The sequence below is a fragment of the Crinia signifera genome, chromosome 8, assembly GCF_055691185.1.
Source record: "Crinia signifera chromosome 8, ASM5569118v1, whole genome shotgun sequence".
Classification (NCBI taxonomy): domain Eukaryota; kingdom Metazoa; phylum Chordata; class Amphibia; order Anura; family Myobatrachidae; genus Crinia; species Crinia signifera.
This window is the reverse complement of record NC_139224.1, coordinates 42,210,717-42,227,590: the sequence shown is the minus strand read 5'-3', so window position 1 is coordinate 42,227,590 and position 16,874 is coordinate 42,210,717. Positions and strand designations below refer to the sequence as shown.

Genomic DNA, 16,874 nt, shown 5'->3' with positions numbered 1-16,874 from the left:
GGTGGCTCGCTGCGCTCGCCACACTATTCTATTCTCAACTCCACGCCGACGTGGATAGTGGGGGTATGAAAAGGTCGGAGGACGCGTACCGCCGCCCCTCGCGGGCTCGCGGCGCTCGCCACGCTTCGGGTTCACGTTGATCGTGGGGTGGCGTTAACAATTGTGGGGGCCATTTCAGACTTCAGGGGGACTATTTGGGCTCTGTGGCCCATTTAACATTGTTTCCTATGGAAAAATCGCGGGCATTGAGGCATTGAACAGTAAAATTGCGCCCAATCACACTTTTAACATTGTTCCCTATGGGAAATCGCGGGCATCGCGGCCATCGCGTCGCACCCGTTTTTTAGTGCATGCGATGGCCGCGATGCCCGCGATGGGCGCCGTGCTAGGTAAAGAGTACCCAATTATGCAATGCAAATAATATATGTATATTGGTGCGGATTCATGTAATAGAGTGTAAATGTGCTTATGAATTTAGCAACCTCCGCTGGATGGATCACTATGTCATCATGTAGTTGATAGATCCCTATGTGATTAGGTGACAAGAAGTGTTTAGATAGTGCTTCCTACAATCGCCATCATCACTGCGTACCGGTGTTCTAGATTTTCTAGTTCCCACAAAATAAGCTCCGCCTGCATATGTGTCCATGTCTATTGTGTTGCAATGATAGGAATTCTATAGTGTCTGCGCTCGTTCTCCTCCTGTCCTGTTCCATTTGTCCAGGCATAAGGCGGCAATACACAAAAATATATGTAGTACAGATGTATGCAAATGTTTTTAATACAGCATGTATTATTAGTTTTTATCAACCAGGATTTGTGATCTTCAATAGTGGTTTTAGTGTTCATAGGCCCTTATTCTGGTTCACTCGCAAAGGCAAATTCCTTCTCTAATGGACAAAATCATGTGCACTGCAGGTGGGGCAGATATAACTTGTGCAGATAGAATTAGATTTGAGTGGGGTTTATTTCAAAGTGAGATCTATATTGCAGTGTAAAAATAAAGCAGTCAGTATTTTCCCTGGATAGAAACAAAATAACTCTCCCAAATCTAAATCTCTCTGCACATGTTACATCTGCCCCACCTGCAGTTCACATGGTTTTGTCCATTGGAGAAGGAATTTGCCTTTGCGAGTGAACCAGAATAAGGGCCATAATTTACTTGATTTTCTTTCGTACTGTACCGTAGCAATAGATATGTGTATCCAAATAATAAATTCCTGTTTTATCCTTTCTATTTGTTGGGATTTTTCAGCTATGGGTGAGTAAATTGTCTGATATATTCTTACCTTAAGTGCATGGAAATAGCTCTACAGACACTGAATGCGAGATGCATGGTGACATTTCTGTTTGCATCAGACTGCAGCATTACTTTGTGCATTAATAGGAACTACTGTATATCTTGAATTCTGCTTCCCAAATTGCAATAATGTTCTCCACGCATAGCTTAAGAAATGTTTAAATGCCATTTGGACCCGCTGCCATGCACAAACTATTGCATTACTTACAGTACTTCTGTTATGTGTTGTTTTGGGGTTGGTTTTGCAAGGCACAGTATATACAGTTCTGGGTACTTACTGGCGTTTAATCGTTCATGAGATACAGAGGTAACTCCCTCGTCTATAATGAACAGATGAGGGAGGGGCTCGATCACCCCCTCCCTCGTCTGTTCACTATAGACGAAGGAGTTACCTCTGTATCTCACGAAAGGGGTCGTTCACAGTGCGCAAGAGTGCGCATTCTTAATAATGTAGAGTGGACGAGAAAGTAAAAGGGCCCTTCTGAGTGATATATTTTTCTTATTGTTTATGGGGCTTATTTATTAGAGGAACAGACATACTGACTGACTTTAGAGACCTCCTATCCAGGAGATCAACAAGCCCAAACAATTTACTAGAGGAGTGGCCGGGATCTGTGTGGGAAGTCCCTGAAAATAATTTCCCCACTCCCTTTGCTGCAACTTTCTTAGGAGCTTCTTCTTTCTCTATTTCGGGAATGATATTATGGAAGATAAGCACACTAAGGTACATTGTATGCAGTGGCGTAGCTAGAATATTTTCTCCCCCCAGCCAAAAAAAAATCTGGCGTCCCCCCACAAGACGGGGCGAGGCGATGGACTACGGGCACAGCTGGCTGAGCTGACAGGTGACTCAGGCAGCAGTGAGCGCTAAGTTGGTCCCGCTCTGTGCATATCTAATGAGCAGGAACCAAGCGTAGTGCATATTTAATGAGCTGGTCCCCATCCTGTGCATATGTAATGAGCGGAACCCGCTCATTACATATGTACAGGGTGGGACCAGCTCAGCGCTCACTGCTGCCTGGGTCACCTGTCAGTTCAGCCAACGGCGCCCACCCCAGACCCCACTGGCGCTGCTCTTCCAAGTCCCTGCAGGGTCTACCACATATGTAGCTACGCCACTGATTATATGGTACATATCATTAACGATATATCGGCCAGTGTGTACCCAGCATAAGTGCAGTGATTTGATGATTTGTTTATGATGTTTGCAGTAAAATCTGTTTTTGATGCTTGTGAGACACAGAATGATTTTATATTTTTCCTGGAATACCTATAGATTATTCATTTATTTGTCTAATTTAGAATTTTAACAATTCATTTTGAGAACCCACTCCGACATCACAAAGGGCCTTATTCACTCTTTCTGACAAAATCCTTCTTAGATGGACAAAACCATGTGCACTGCAGGGGGGCAGATGTAACGTGCGCAGAGAGTTAGCTTTGGGTGAGTTAATTTGTTTCTGTGCAGGGAAAATACGGGCTGCTTTATTTTTACACTGCAATATAGATCTCACTTTGAAGTAAAACACCACCCAAATCTAATTCTCTCTGCACAAGTAACATCTGCCCCACCTGCAGTGCACATGGTTTTGTCCATCTAAGAAGGATTTTGTCAGAAAGAGTGAACTAGAATAAGGCCCAAAGTTACACAACATGTGTCATGTTTCATTCACAAGTTATATACACTCTATAGATATACAGTATTTCAGAAACAATTAATTGTACAATTTCCTGCATTTATTATTATTACTGGTCAGTTATTTTTAATTATTTATATTCTGTTATATAATTATTATAATTATATTCTGTTATATTCTGTATACGACCACAACCCATAATGTGGAATTAGAAAACTAGTGTAATCCTTTATTTGATTGTGTAGGATGATGTTTCTCCCAGTTTTAGGACATATATAGTATGCAAAGAAATCCTGTTTTATTAGATCATACTTTTTTTTTTTTTTTAAATGCACTTATTATATTATTGTATCACTGCTTTTAAAAATTTGTCACAGCAATAGCTGAACGTGTCAGAGAGTCTTTCACAGCCTTCTCCTAATCTGACAATTGGATTACTGACCAGTCAGGCAGTCACCATTGTTGTAGATTTTGTGGTGCATTTGTACACACATAATTGGTGACTCATACCTAGCACAACACAGTTCAATGCTAACGCAGCTACTTTTGTACTCTGGGCACACAAACACACACACACACGTGTGCAATGACATATTAAAACCAGACAGCTTTGATGCATAGTGGCCTACCCTCCTCAGGGCCGGTGCAAGCCCTGTGAGCGCCCGAGGCAACCTAACCCCCGCCCGCCCCTCCTCTCTGGGGGGGCGATACACGGGGATTGTCGCTGGGGGGAGGGGGGGTGCGCGGGCGATACACGGGGATTGTCGCTGGGGGGAGGGGGGGTGCGCGGGCGATACACGGGGATTGTCGCTGGGGGGGGAGCGGACGCAACCGCAACCCACAGGCGTTATGAACAGCGCATGGGGGGGGGGGATCACGGACGGGAGTCAGGCGCGGGGAGGGGGGCGCACGAACTCACCTGCTGCTGACTTCTCTCAGACCTGCTGCCGGGTGCCGGGCGGGCGCAGGACTACACGGTGGCGGCAGCAGCAGAAGACAGGGGAGAGCCGGTCACCGACGCGGCAGCAGTTAATTGCAGGACTATTCCGGTGCGGAGGGGGGGCGGGGTAATTACAGGAGGGGATGTGTAATAGTGGAGAGAGCTGAGCTGAGCTGCACTATTGATTGGCAGCGTGCGGTGCCGCCCTCCAGTAGGCAGCGCCCTAGGCAAATGCCTAAGTCTGCCTAATGGTAGCTCCGGCCCTGACCCTCCTACATTCTGAAGGAGACTCCCTGAAATTATAGCAATTTCCCTGACTCCCTGAAAGGTCTAGAAATCTCCCTGATTACTCTGAACCGATATTATACAGCGGTTACCTTTTTTGGAGGAAAAAATAAAATAAATTTGGGATTATATACATTCAAATGGAATCATCAAAACCATTTTCCTGCATTGGTTATTGTAAGGCACAATGAGGCAGATGCATTAACCAGTGTTATGTGCATTTCTGCACATAACGCTGGTTAACTGGGGGAGATTATGCTTTACGTTTAAATGTATGAACAGTGCACCTAACGTGAGCTAGGGACAGCCCGCTGAGTAACGCCCGGTACGGCTGTCCCCTGCAATCCCCACCAGTATTTAGTAGCTGGGGCGATGTATTAACAGCCACCTAGGCATTAAATTGCCCCGGCTGCTTCACCAGCTCAGGGCTAGTATTGTCCTATCACCACTGCGGGGACAATGCTAGCCCTGCTGCTGGCTTCGGGCTGCGCTGGAGATCTCTCTTTACTCTCTTTACTAGCGAGATCTTGTGCATGCCCATTACAGCCAGGTGAAAGTGCGATCACGCATGCACATGGATGCCGTGGGCACAGATAAGGAGAGCTGTTAACGCTGGGCATATTGGCTCTCCTTTATGGCACTGGGGGGTGGGGTTAATACATTCAGCTGCTATGTGTGCCCGCTTCTCCACTGTTTCTCCACGTTATGCAGGAGAAGCGGGATCCGTTATTTTAAAAACGTTAGGGTCGGATTAATACATCTGCCCCAATGATCCCTATTGCTCAATGCATCTCTTATATATTTGGCTACATCTGTCACTCAAAGTGTGTGAGTGTGTCTCTAACGCTCGGTGGAGCCTCTGACTCACATGACTGACTCACATGACAGAGAACCAGCCCAGTGAGCCCACAGTGCCAGACACCCTCTGCCTCCCCATGCTGCCCAGGAACCTACTCCACATCCACCAGGTGAGTGCCCCCGCGGCCCCCCTCCCACGATTCGCGGCAAACCGCCCCCCCCCCCCCTCGCGATTCGCTGCTCCCCCCGCGACCCCCCCTCCCACGATTTGCGGCGAACCCCCCGCACGATTCGTGGCAAAACACCCCGCCCCCCCTCCCAGGATTCGCGGAACCCCCCCGCGTGACCCCCCCTCCCGCGAGTCGCAGCACCCCTCTCCCGCGATTCGCAGCTAAACATCCCCCCCTCCCGGGATTAGCGCCCCCCCCAGCGACCCCTCCCGCGATTCGCGGCAAAACACTCCAACCCCCCACGATTCGCCGGAGCCCCTCCCCCGTGACCCCCCTCCTGCCATTCACGGCATCCCCCCGCGACCCCCCTCCTGCCATTCGCGGCACACTTCCCCCCCCATGATTCGCGGCAACCCCCGCAACCCCTCCCCCCCCCGCAACCCCCCTTCAGTGATTTGCGGCACCCCCGCGTGACCCCCCCTCCCGCGATTCTCGACCCCCCTCCCGCGATTTGCGAGCCCCCCTCCCGTGATTCGTGGCAACCCACCGCGCCCCCCTTCCCCTCCCGCGATTTCCGGCACACACCCCCCCCCCCCCGGTATGCCCACACACCCCTATTACTACCCAGCTTCCTGCTCTCCTGAACCGTAACTTCCACCACTGGGGAGTCGCTGATGCTGTGTTGCCCACATACCCCTATCATGCCTCATAGCCCAGCCTCCTGCTCTCATGCACCCTAACTCTCACCCAGTAGGAGGAGACACTGACTCAGGGCCACCATCCTGTACTCCTGTGCTGCCACGCTGGACCCCCACCAACTGGCAGAAGCTGCACAGTGTCTCCCACCCTCCTCTTTAGTCACCCTTATGCCCACACACCCCTATCACTACCCAGGCTCCTGTTTTCCTGTGTCGTGACCTCCGCCAGTGGGGAGCCGCTGACTCAAAAACACCCTATTATACTATTGCACACACACACCTAAACAACACGCACACACAGCCCACCCCACACCCACAAATGTCACTGTACCCTCCACACTATCAATGTACATCTTACTTTGTAACCGCTTTTTAATTAAACAAAACAATAAACACCCCCTTCCACATCATATGCTCTCTATTTAACACATTTCACCTATAACTCAAGTTCCAATACAGGCCATCTTTCATACATTTCTAACCATACTGTATGTCTCACAATACAAAAGTTCACAAATTAAGGGGGCGCAGACCCTCACGACGGTTTGAAGAGCGCCCGTAGGGCGCGATGAATCACCTAGTTTTAAATAAGTGTCCTTTCTTCAACGAGTACAGAAGATCTTACTAACTGGTTTGGGGCTCATCTACAATTAGATGTAAGTCATTGTTTGATACGTCTCATTTAAAAATTTTTCGTCTGCATCCTAGAAAATGATAGATCGAATTGGATTGGTTGCTCTGTTCATTTTTAGAAGCTATAGTAAATGTACTCCTTAATGTGCCTAAAGGAGCGTGGTTGGGAATGCCTGCAGTATATAGTAGTTATTCTAATAACGCTTTTAGACCGCAAATGCAGGGTCGCACCGGGACTTTGAAACGGTTCATTCCCGGTGCGACCCTGCATGTGCAGTCTCTTCAGATTCGCTGATGTCATGCGGGGGTGCGGTGGAGCATCATCGGGGATGGGGGAGGAGGCAGCGCTTAGTGCTGGCACTGCCTCCTCCATAGTGTGAATGGGAAACGGGTCGCTCAACCTGATTAACACGTTCACACTGCACAGCGACATGGCAACATACCGGTAAGAACCCTTCTTTTTACCTGGTTTGTATTGCTGTGTTGCTACTGGTTAGCTGTAACTGGTAACCCCTTTCACATCGCACCAATTACCGGGTTGAACTGGCAAGAAACAGTCATGAACCTGGTAAATAGGTGCGATGCGAAAGGGCTATAAACATCTTGATCGTATAATGATATCTTATACTTTTGTTATTTTGCTACTTAGACATTTATAATACGTATGCAGACGGTAGACTATGGTATCTGGTGCAAGGGCGTAACTACCATAGTTGCAAGGGGTGCAGCTGCTCTGGGGCCCAGAGCTTAAGGGGGCCCATCTTTACTGTCTAAGTAATATGTTTTACATACATTTTTCGAAATCAGTTGCTAAATAGGGGGCCCTTACAAACATTTGCTATGGGGCCTAGGACTATCTAGTTACGCCACTGATCTGGTGCATTCTTGCTGCATAAAACCATGTTATAGAACTTAAGTAGTAGTTGCAATTGTGTGTAATAGCGCTGCAGTGTCCAGGCCTAAATGACCTTTGGCCTTCAGAAGTCATAGTGAATGCAGTTGTTAGTCTTTACATTTAATACTTGACCATGTCCATCTTCTTGGTGCTACTTAATCTCCACTTCAAAAGATCTTCTGTATGTATGACAACAGCAAATGTTCTTATTGTGTTAGATAACGCTGATAAGTGAAGGGTTTATGGACTATAATACCCCTTTCACACCGCACTTGTTAAACGGTATATTGCTGTTTTTTCCCTATTTCAAAACGTTTAAGGCTGCAGTGGGAAAACGCCAGAGTTGATTTACCGGTTAAAGATAACCGGTATTTCAAAACGTTTAAAAAGCAGAGTCCTACACGTTTCAGAGCCGTTTTTTATGCAGTGAGAAACGGTATTCAGTAAAAACAACAGATTACAGACCTGTGATAGGCTGTCCCCTGCATTCTGCCTTGAAACGTGTTCAGAGGATTAAACGGGTTGACTGATGTGAATGGTACTTAAACTGTATTTAAAATGGTAATCTACTGCAATGTGAAGGCTCAGACCCGTTTTAAATACCGTTTAAAAATACCGGTTTTTGAAACGTTTTGGCAGTGTGAAAGCGGTATAAGTGTATTTGGAAATATGTTACTGTTAAACAAAAATATAGTAACTGGCAAGTATTGAAGTTATAAAGTGTGAAGAAGGTGCACGTGAACTGCTCTGTACTCCTCACATTCGCTATGCATGTATAGCTTGCCATTGAATGCTGACTGTGGAAATGCCTGATTCCTGTGGGTAGCTTTCTGTGCCTTTATAACATACCTGAATCATCATCAGTTTGTTCTATTTATCTAGTTTGATTGTAATTGCCTCCAATTATGTGCTTAATAATGATTGTAATGGATAACTCTTCACCTAGAAGAGCAGTGGCGGAACTTGTGAGTTCAAAAGTATAATTTAGGCCCCGCACCAGTGGGTGACAGGGGTACAAGCTGCTTGTCTGGGCAGCAATGGGCCCCTTAGTCCTTAGAGGCCCCGGTGCAATGCACCTGTTGCACCAATGGTAGTTCCGCCTCTGTAGAAGAGAACTTACATTTAAAAAAGCCTGGTGTTTTATACCATATGGAACAATGATTTTACTGCTTAGATAAGTATGCTCATAGATAAGTCAAGAAATAGTAAAGTATTAAATACACTGAATATAAAATAATAGCTAATGTTACTCTCGAAAACACACTTCTGTTGGGTACACACCAGGACAATTTGGGCTCAATTCCCCCAATTTCAACACGTCTTACGTCCGATTGTATGTAAAAAGAGCAGAATCGCACCTTTTTTTTTTACTACTGTTCAGATCCGATGCGCACCCCCGCGGGTCTACTGTCAGTCATCTGTTGGATTATAGATTTTACCTACTGCAGTAAAGATTCGTCAATCTACATTCAATTGGGTTCCGATCATGTGTGTTTGTATTGTCCAATCCATTGTAAGACCATCATGTGATATCAAAGGAAATTGTTTCACGATTGTTGCACGATCATGGTCATCCTGGTGTCTACCCTACATTACACTCATTTATCATTTACCTCTAGTACTTTTTTCAGTTTCCTTTTATCTTATTTGAAACATTACCGGTATTTTTTTTAAATTACATATTAAATTATTTTTGGTATCACGTATGATGTTCATTATTATGATTATTTATTTATATGGCGCCACAAGGGATCCACAGCGCACAGTTAAAGAGTTCATAAACAAGTAAACATAACAAGAAAACGGTGAATAAAGCTGTATACACACTGTAATATTTTTTGTTAGATATTGACTATTTAGTCAAAATCGAATCAAAACCGAATGGATTCATAAATAGTCCACTTTAGGATAGTGTGTTCGCGTACCCTGGATCAGAGGGTTGTGTGTTGTCTTCTGTATGTGAGGATCATACACGGAACACAACCAATACTGTTATGATTATTATTAACATTTTATTCATAAAGTGCCTGTATATTTTATTTACAATTGGGATTAAAACTTTGTGTTTGCATAGACATAAGGTACTTAAATAATAGTTTATCTATTACCAATAGTGTTTGATTACCTAAGTATTATTTTGATGAATTGTGCTGAGGTCAGCTGTGTGTATATCCTGTATTTGTATAAAAAGCAAATTCCATATGTGGCTCTAACCTGGATTACAGTAAACATACCAATTTCCTTATTTATTTAGGGATAAATAAACATATACATTGTAACCTTCTATTCTTTTATGTAAATATTTGAGGGTTTTTTTCTCTGTGCATTTGCCAGGATGGTATTTGATAAATCATCTTAACCATTTTTATTATAACATAAAACACTGCTGCTGAGTCCTTTATAGCAGTAGTCCAATTATCATTTTATTGTTGTATTTTTATCTAAGCTCATCTGTCAGTGTTACATTGTTGTTGAATATCAAGTGGTAGTTGTCAGTGTGCCATTTGTATAGGATCTGTAGTGTCAGTGTGCCATTAGTATGGGCACTGGAGTGTCAGTGTGCCATTGGTATGGGCGCTGGAGTGTCAGTGTGCCATTTGTATAGGATCTGGAGTGTCAGTGTGCCATTGGTATGGGCGCTGGAGTGTCAGTGTGCCATTTGTATAGGATCTGGAGTGTCAGTGTGACATTGGTATAAGAGCTGGTGTGTCAGTGTGCAATTGGTATGGGCGCTGGAGTGTCAGTGTGCCATTTGTATAGGATCTGGAGTGTCAGTGTGCCATTGGTATGGGCGCTGGAGTGTCAGTGTGCCATTTGTATAGGATCTGGAGTGTCAGTGTGACATTGGTATAAGAGCTGGAGTGTCAGTGTGCAATTGGTATAGGTGCTGGAGTGTCAGTGTGCCATTTGTATAGGATCTGGAGTGTCAGTGTGCCATTTGTTTAGGATTTGGAGTGTCAGTGAGCAATTTGTATAGGATCTGGAGTGTCAGTGTGCCATTGGTATAAGAGCTGGAGTGTCAGTGCGCCATTAGTATGGGTGCTGGAGTGTCAGTGTGCCATTGATATGGGTGCTATTGGTATGGGTGATGGAGTGTCGGTGGTACATTGTTATGGAATATCAAATGGTAGTTGTTGCAATATCCCAAATGTCAGTGTGCCATTTGTATGGGTGCTGGAGTGTCAGTGTGCCATTGGAATGGGTGCTGGAGTGTCAGTGTGCCATTTGTATACAGTAGGATCTTTGAGTGCCGGTGCGCCATTAGTATGGGCACTGGAGTGTCAGTGTGCCATTGATATGGGTGCTGGAGTGTCAGTGTGCCATTGGTATGGGTGCTGTAGTGTCAGTGTGCCATTGGTATGGGTGCTGGAGTGTCAGTGTGCCATTTATATAGGATCTGGAGTGTCAGTGCACCATTAGCATGGGCACTGGAGTGTCAGTGTGCCATTGATATGGGTGCTGGAGTGTCAGTGTGCTATTGGTATGGGTGATGGAGTATCGGTGGTACATTGTTATGGAATATCAAATGGTAGTTGTTGCAGTATCCCAAATGTCAGTGTACCATTTGTATAGGATCTGGAGTGTCAATGTGCCAATGGTATGGGAGCTGGAGTGTCAGTGTGCCATTGGTATGGGCGCTGGAGTGTCAGTGTGCCATTGGTGTGGGAGCTGGAGTGTGGGTGTGCCATTGGTGTGGGAGCTGGAGTGTGGGTGTGCCATTGGTATGGGAGCTGGAGTGTCGGTGTGCCATTGATATGGGCGCTGGAGTGTTGGTGTGCCATTCGTATGAGCACTAGGGTATCAGTGTGCCATTGGTATGGGCGCTGGAGTGTCAGTGTGCCATTTGTATAGGATCTAGAGTGTCGGTTTGCCATTGGTATGGGCACTGGAGTGTCAGTGTGCTATTGATATGAAAGCTGGAGTGTCGGTGTGCCATTATCATGAGAGCTGGAGTGTCAGTGTGCCATTATTATGGGATCTGGAGTGTCAGTATGCCATTGGTATGGGCACTGGATTGTCGGTGTGCCATTGCTATGGGAGCTGGAGTGTTGGTGTGCCATTGGTATAAGAGCTGGAGTGTCAGTGTGCCATTGGTATGAGCACTGGGGTGTCAGTGTGCCATTGGTATGGGAGCTGGAGTGTCGGTGAGCCATTGGTATGGGTGCTGGAGTGTCGGTGTACCATTGGTATGGAAGCCGGAGTGTCGGTGTGCCACTGTTGTGATAATTTTAGTGCCAGTGCGTCATGTTATGGGGAGCTGGACTGTCATTGTACCATTTTGCAATGTGATCACAGGTTACTGTGCCATTGTTGTGATTGTTAAAGGGCCAATTGGGGCAATTCCCTGTTCTCCGATGCCTGAATTGGCAATGGGGAGCGATGGTGATGGCCTGCACATATGCCATCTGTGCGAACAGACGTGGTGACTTGAATAGTAGCTGGCTTGTTCACACGGAGCAGTGCAGGTGGGGGGCACTGGTCACGCCCATGGGAACGCCCAGCACACGCCCAACTCATCTATCTCTATATTAAGAGTGCAGTGATTGGTTCTCCACGTAATCATACAGTAAATATTTACCATTATCTTACATCAATATGTATGATCTGATGCATCAATGGTTCTAGAACATGTGCACTGACTATATTTAGTTATCTGCTCAGCATGATGAAGCATGTGGTGGGTAATTTTATTCTACGAGGGAATAATAAACAGCATCTAACGTGTTGTGTTCAATCTGCCGTTACATTAGCTTTGAACTGCAGCTATTAAACAGGATACAAGCCTGCGCTTTTCAATCCTCCCATTTGTGTTTGTCTTGTTGTATTTAAAGTCACATCAATGGTTCTAGAACATGTGCACTGACTATATTTAGTTATCTGCTCAGCATGATGAAGCATGTGGTGGGTAATTTTATTCTACGAGGGAATAATAAACAGCATCTAACGTGTTGTGTTCAATCTGCCGTTACATTAGCTTTGAACTGCAGCTATTAAACAGGATACAAGCCTGCGCTTTTCAATCCTCCCATTTGTGTTTGTCTTGTTGTATTTAAAGTCACATTATAGTTGTGTTTATGTGCAGAATGCATTCTTGGTCTGATTAAACACCTCTGCTGACAGCAATCTGGAAGAGAGATGGATAAGGTTATTTACTGTGTCTTTACACGGAAACCTGCAGAGACCGCCAGCGTCCAGGGGGCTCTTGTGAAGGACCTCCATTAAAAACCTTCCATAAACTCACAAAATCTGCCATATTTACCTTTTTCTTGTGTTGTTCGAGCATAACCATCACCAGAGTAACTTTGATGTATTGTCAGTTGGAAAAGCTGAGTAAAGAATCGTGGGATGATTTATAGTGTTCCGCCACATATTCAGCATATGAAAACTAATTATAATTAAGCTAAATAAAAGGAAATATTTTAATTTGTTGTGTATCTTACCTTGAAGTTGTACATTTCTCCTTCTCACAACTTCACAGAGACTTCGCTTTCTTGATTTATGGATGCCTATAGAACAGATTATATATATCCTGCTATTGTCCTAACTTGCAGGATAAATACTAGTTTTGAAGAGAACTATTTATCATACGTAATAATAATAATTGTAGACAGTCCCTGGTATTGATCCTGCAAAAGTACTAAAGGGCTGATTCAGGATCGCTTGTAGCGATCTGAATTCAGCAGCAGTCTCTTCTATCTTCCTGCCCAAAGTGCCGGTGCGTGTTGGGGGGAAGGACATGGGTCTACTCCAAAAGGTTGACATGCAATTGCTCGACTGGGCCAAAATGTCGACATGAAAAAGGTAGACAGGCATGTCCGGACCAGGTGGTCTGCGACTGTGTGACATCACACTCGACCACTGCTACCAAAAAAATAGCCGACCTGGTTCATGTCTAGGCTGCCCAGTCAGGGGTCTACTGGTGAAGTGCAATTGGGGAAGCATACTGCTAGGTATTGTAGTTTTGCAAATCTTCCCAAAACAAAAACTCATGGTGTATAAGGACCCATATCGTTAATGATGTGTGCTCCCGTGGGTCGCCTGGGTTCTTTTGTAAATTCCTGGATAAGCTGTCAATATGCTCATGGAGGAATTGTTTCAAGTTTTCTCCATTATGAATTAGCTCTAAAACTGTTGTTTCCTGAGCGTTAGCGATGGCCTTTCCCAACTGATACATTTTGATAATGTTCTTTCTGATCTCTTCTGGAATTTCTGTTGATGGTGCTGCTTGCTCAGAACTTTTAGCCAACTTCACATTGCTGGAAAGGTTATTTTTAAGTGATGCTTAGATTGATCAGGACTGGCAGTAATCAAGTCTATTATGCATAGTCTAATTGTACCCAATTATCAATTCTACTTGGTTCATTGGATGAATGAGTAATTAAGGGACGATTACGGAATCACACAGAGCCAATTGGCGTTGGATAACTTTTTCCTTCCTGAAATAATCATATACAACCTGTATTTTGTGTTTACTCAGGTTGTCTTTATCTTATATTCAATTTTGTCCGAAGATCTGAAACAATTAATTGTTACAAATAGGAGTGAATAGAAGCAATCCTAAATTTTTCATATCACTGTAGAGTCTTTGCCTTTGGTCATTTAGCAATGTGTGTGAAAACTGGTGCACTTTGTATTTACCCTTAGTAGTCATAGCCAGTAATGCTTCCCGCTTAGTGCCGATACTCTGGTGTGTTCAATGTCATAGTCAGCTGGTTCTAATGTTTACAGACTGTAATCAATGTGTGAGCTAATGATAAGATAATTCACAGAGAAGCTTGGTTGATTAATCTAAATTCTTAAACACCATTATCTATATGGCACTGGGGATTGCTCTATGAATAATTACTACCAGTTCACATACATAGATGACTTTTTCTCCAAACAATGAATGCATCTTCTCATTTCAAGGCCTGGTTGATAAATTGTAGTATGTATGATTCTGTATGATTTATGTACTGTGCTCCCATTCCTCCCCCTCACAGAGACCAGTACAATGACAAATGGTGACTTCTTAATGAATTCTATGTATTTACCTTGTGATAAGAGCTTTTTTTTTTCATTTATTTGTCTATGCGAAGAGGAAATATTTTGGATGTGCTTGCTGCTGACTACATACAGTATCCTGATCAGAAGTTATTTATCCACTTTCCCGCTGGCATCGGTAATACATTAAGCCATGGCTTCTCAAGATCGGTCTTCAAGACCGAACACAATTTTGTTTTCCATGTTAACTAGCTGGGCACAGGTGTATCACCAACTGTCACTTTTTAAAGAACCACAGGTGACCTGGAAAACAGAAACTGTTTTTGGGTCCTGTAGAGCGTGTTTGAGAACCACTGCCTTAAGTGATTGTGTGTTATGGACAGAGGGATGGAAATATGAGTTTAAAGGAGGAGGATCATCGCTATATGAACCGATTGATAAAATTGGGCTGGGAAATCAGCATTAAAATAAAGGGATTATGTCATTGTTCCAAGATTATGGAATTTCAGCTAGTTCTCCACTAATTTTCAGGGGCCAGTTTTTTATAACGCAAAACCAGGGTTATAACTGATTACCATTTTAAGTTTAGCTGTGGTCTTTGATGTCCTGCTCATTAATTTTCCCTGGATTTATTACTTAGTCCCTGTAGAGTAGGTAATGAGTACTTGTACTCTGTATTAGGTGCAAAGGCACTCTCTATATAATACATGATTGGCTGCATATACAGTACTGCTCTCTGCGGCAGTGTCCAAGTCTCAAATGCTTAGTGTCAAAGATGTTATACCATGAGGCAGAAGGTCTGGCCTTGTTTGGCATCTAGTGCACTCGTTAAATTCTTTGCAGAGCTGCAAGATTTCCCCCAGTGGTATCCAGACTTTTGGTCGACAATCAATAGGTTGACATGCATTAAGTTGACATGGACAATAGTCAACACAACTGATTGACATGTGGTTTAAAAAAAATGTAAACATTTTTCGAACATTTTCTTACTTTAGATCTGCGTGGACAATAGTAGTAGTAGTTCGTTTATTTATAAGGCGCCACAACGTGTCCGCAGCGCCGTACATAGCAAACAAAAAACAAATTACAAGGTAACGTACATGGTGTGTTGATAAAATACAGCATAAATAGGGGTTTAGCTGGTAGAACTAAAATCAGCATCAGTTCTGAAGTAGGTGTCAAAGTTGTCGAGGAGACTGAAGATGAAGTAGAGGAAGGGAAGAACAGGGCAGGACCACTGGTGAGGTAAAGAGGTAGGGTGAGTACGTGAGGAAGGAGGGCCCTACTCATAAGAGTTAACAGACTAAAAGAAGGTGGGTGGACGAACGAAAAACAATAGGATAAGTAGGAGCAGATGGGAACAGATGGAGGGGTAGGGTAGGCAGGATAGGAGGAGTGAAAGTGGTTAGGAGGAGGAGGGATAGGCTAGTCGGAAGAAGTGGGTTTTGAGGGAACGCTTGAAGGAGGTAAGGGAATCGGAAAGCCTGATAGGTGGCGAGAGGTTGTTCCAGTGCAGGGGGGCAGCGCGAGAGAAGTCTTGGACACGGGAGTGGGAGGAGGTGATTAGGTGAGAGGTCAGGCGGCGGTCGGCGGCAGAGCGAAGAGGACGGGAGGGTGTGTGGATAGAGATCAGTGAAGAGAGGTAAGGAGCGGTGGAGGAGAGAGCCTTGTAGGTGGTGGTGAGGAGTTTAAAGAGAACCCGGAGAGGAATGGGGAGCCAGTGAAGAGGCGGGGAGGCAGAGGTAGAGCGGCAGGAGAGGAAGATGAGCCTAGCCGCAGCATTAAGAATGGACTGGAGAGGGGCGAGGTAGGCAAGAGGTAGCCCGGAGAGAAGGATGTTGCAGTAGTCAAGGCGGGAGCTGACAAGAGAGTGAATGAGAATTTTGGTTGTGTCAGTGGAGAGGAATGCTCTGATGCATGAGATGTTGCGGAGGTGAAAGCGGCAAGACTGTGAGAGCACACAAATGTGGATGGTGAAAGAGAGGGAGGAGCCAATGATGACACCGAGGCAGCGCGTTTGGTCGGTGGAGGTGATCTTGGTTTCACCAATGCTGATGGAGATAGTGTGAGAAGAGGGGATGTTCGGGGGGACAATGGTGGGAATTGTGGGCGAAGCGTTCACTAATTGCTACAAAATAAATATTTATCACAAACAAATCCCCGAGATGATGTATTTTCATGTGTCGACCATTCCCATGTTGACCTTTTGTTGGTACTTTTCAATGTTGACTTTGTGCGTGTTGACCTTTTGTGGTCCACCTAGACACTGTCAAACTTTTTTATTGTATACCTAATAAACCAATCTCTTCCCCATAATTGTTCCCCCCTTTAGCAACATTAAGATTTTTTTTTTTTATTGCAGTCCCATAACCACTTGCTTACTCTGTGTTTCTGACAAACTGTTTATGCCTCCATCTCTCTTCTAGAGTAGTGGTCTCCACCTTGTCAGTACTTGTTCAGGGGAAGATTGCACTGTTATTGGCATTATGGATGTTTTTCAGAGCATCCTTTGCATGCAGCCACTTTTTGTTTCT

General features: G+C 44.7%; 1 protein-coding gene across 12 annotated transcripts in view; it reads left to right on the top strand.

The window, feature by feature from the left end:
- ERC2 (ELKS/RAB6-interacting/CAST family member 2) overlaps positions 1 to 16,874 on the top strand; it is an 875,436-nt gene that overhangs the window by 323,133 nt on the left and 535,429 nt on the right. The gene's annotated exons all lie outside the window — the stretch shown is intronic.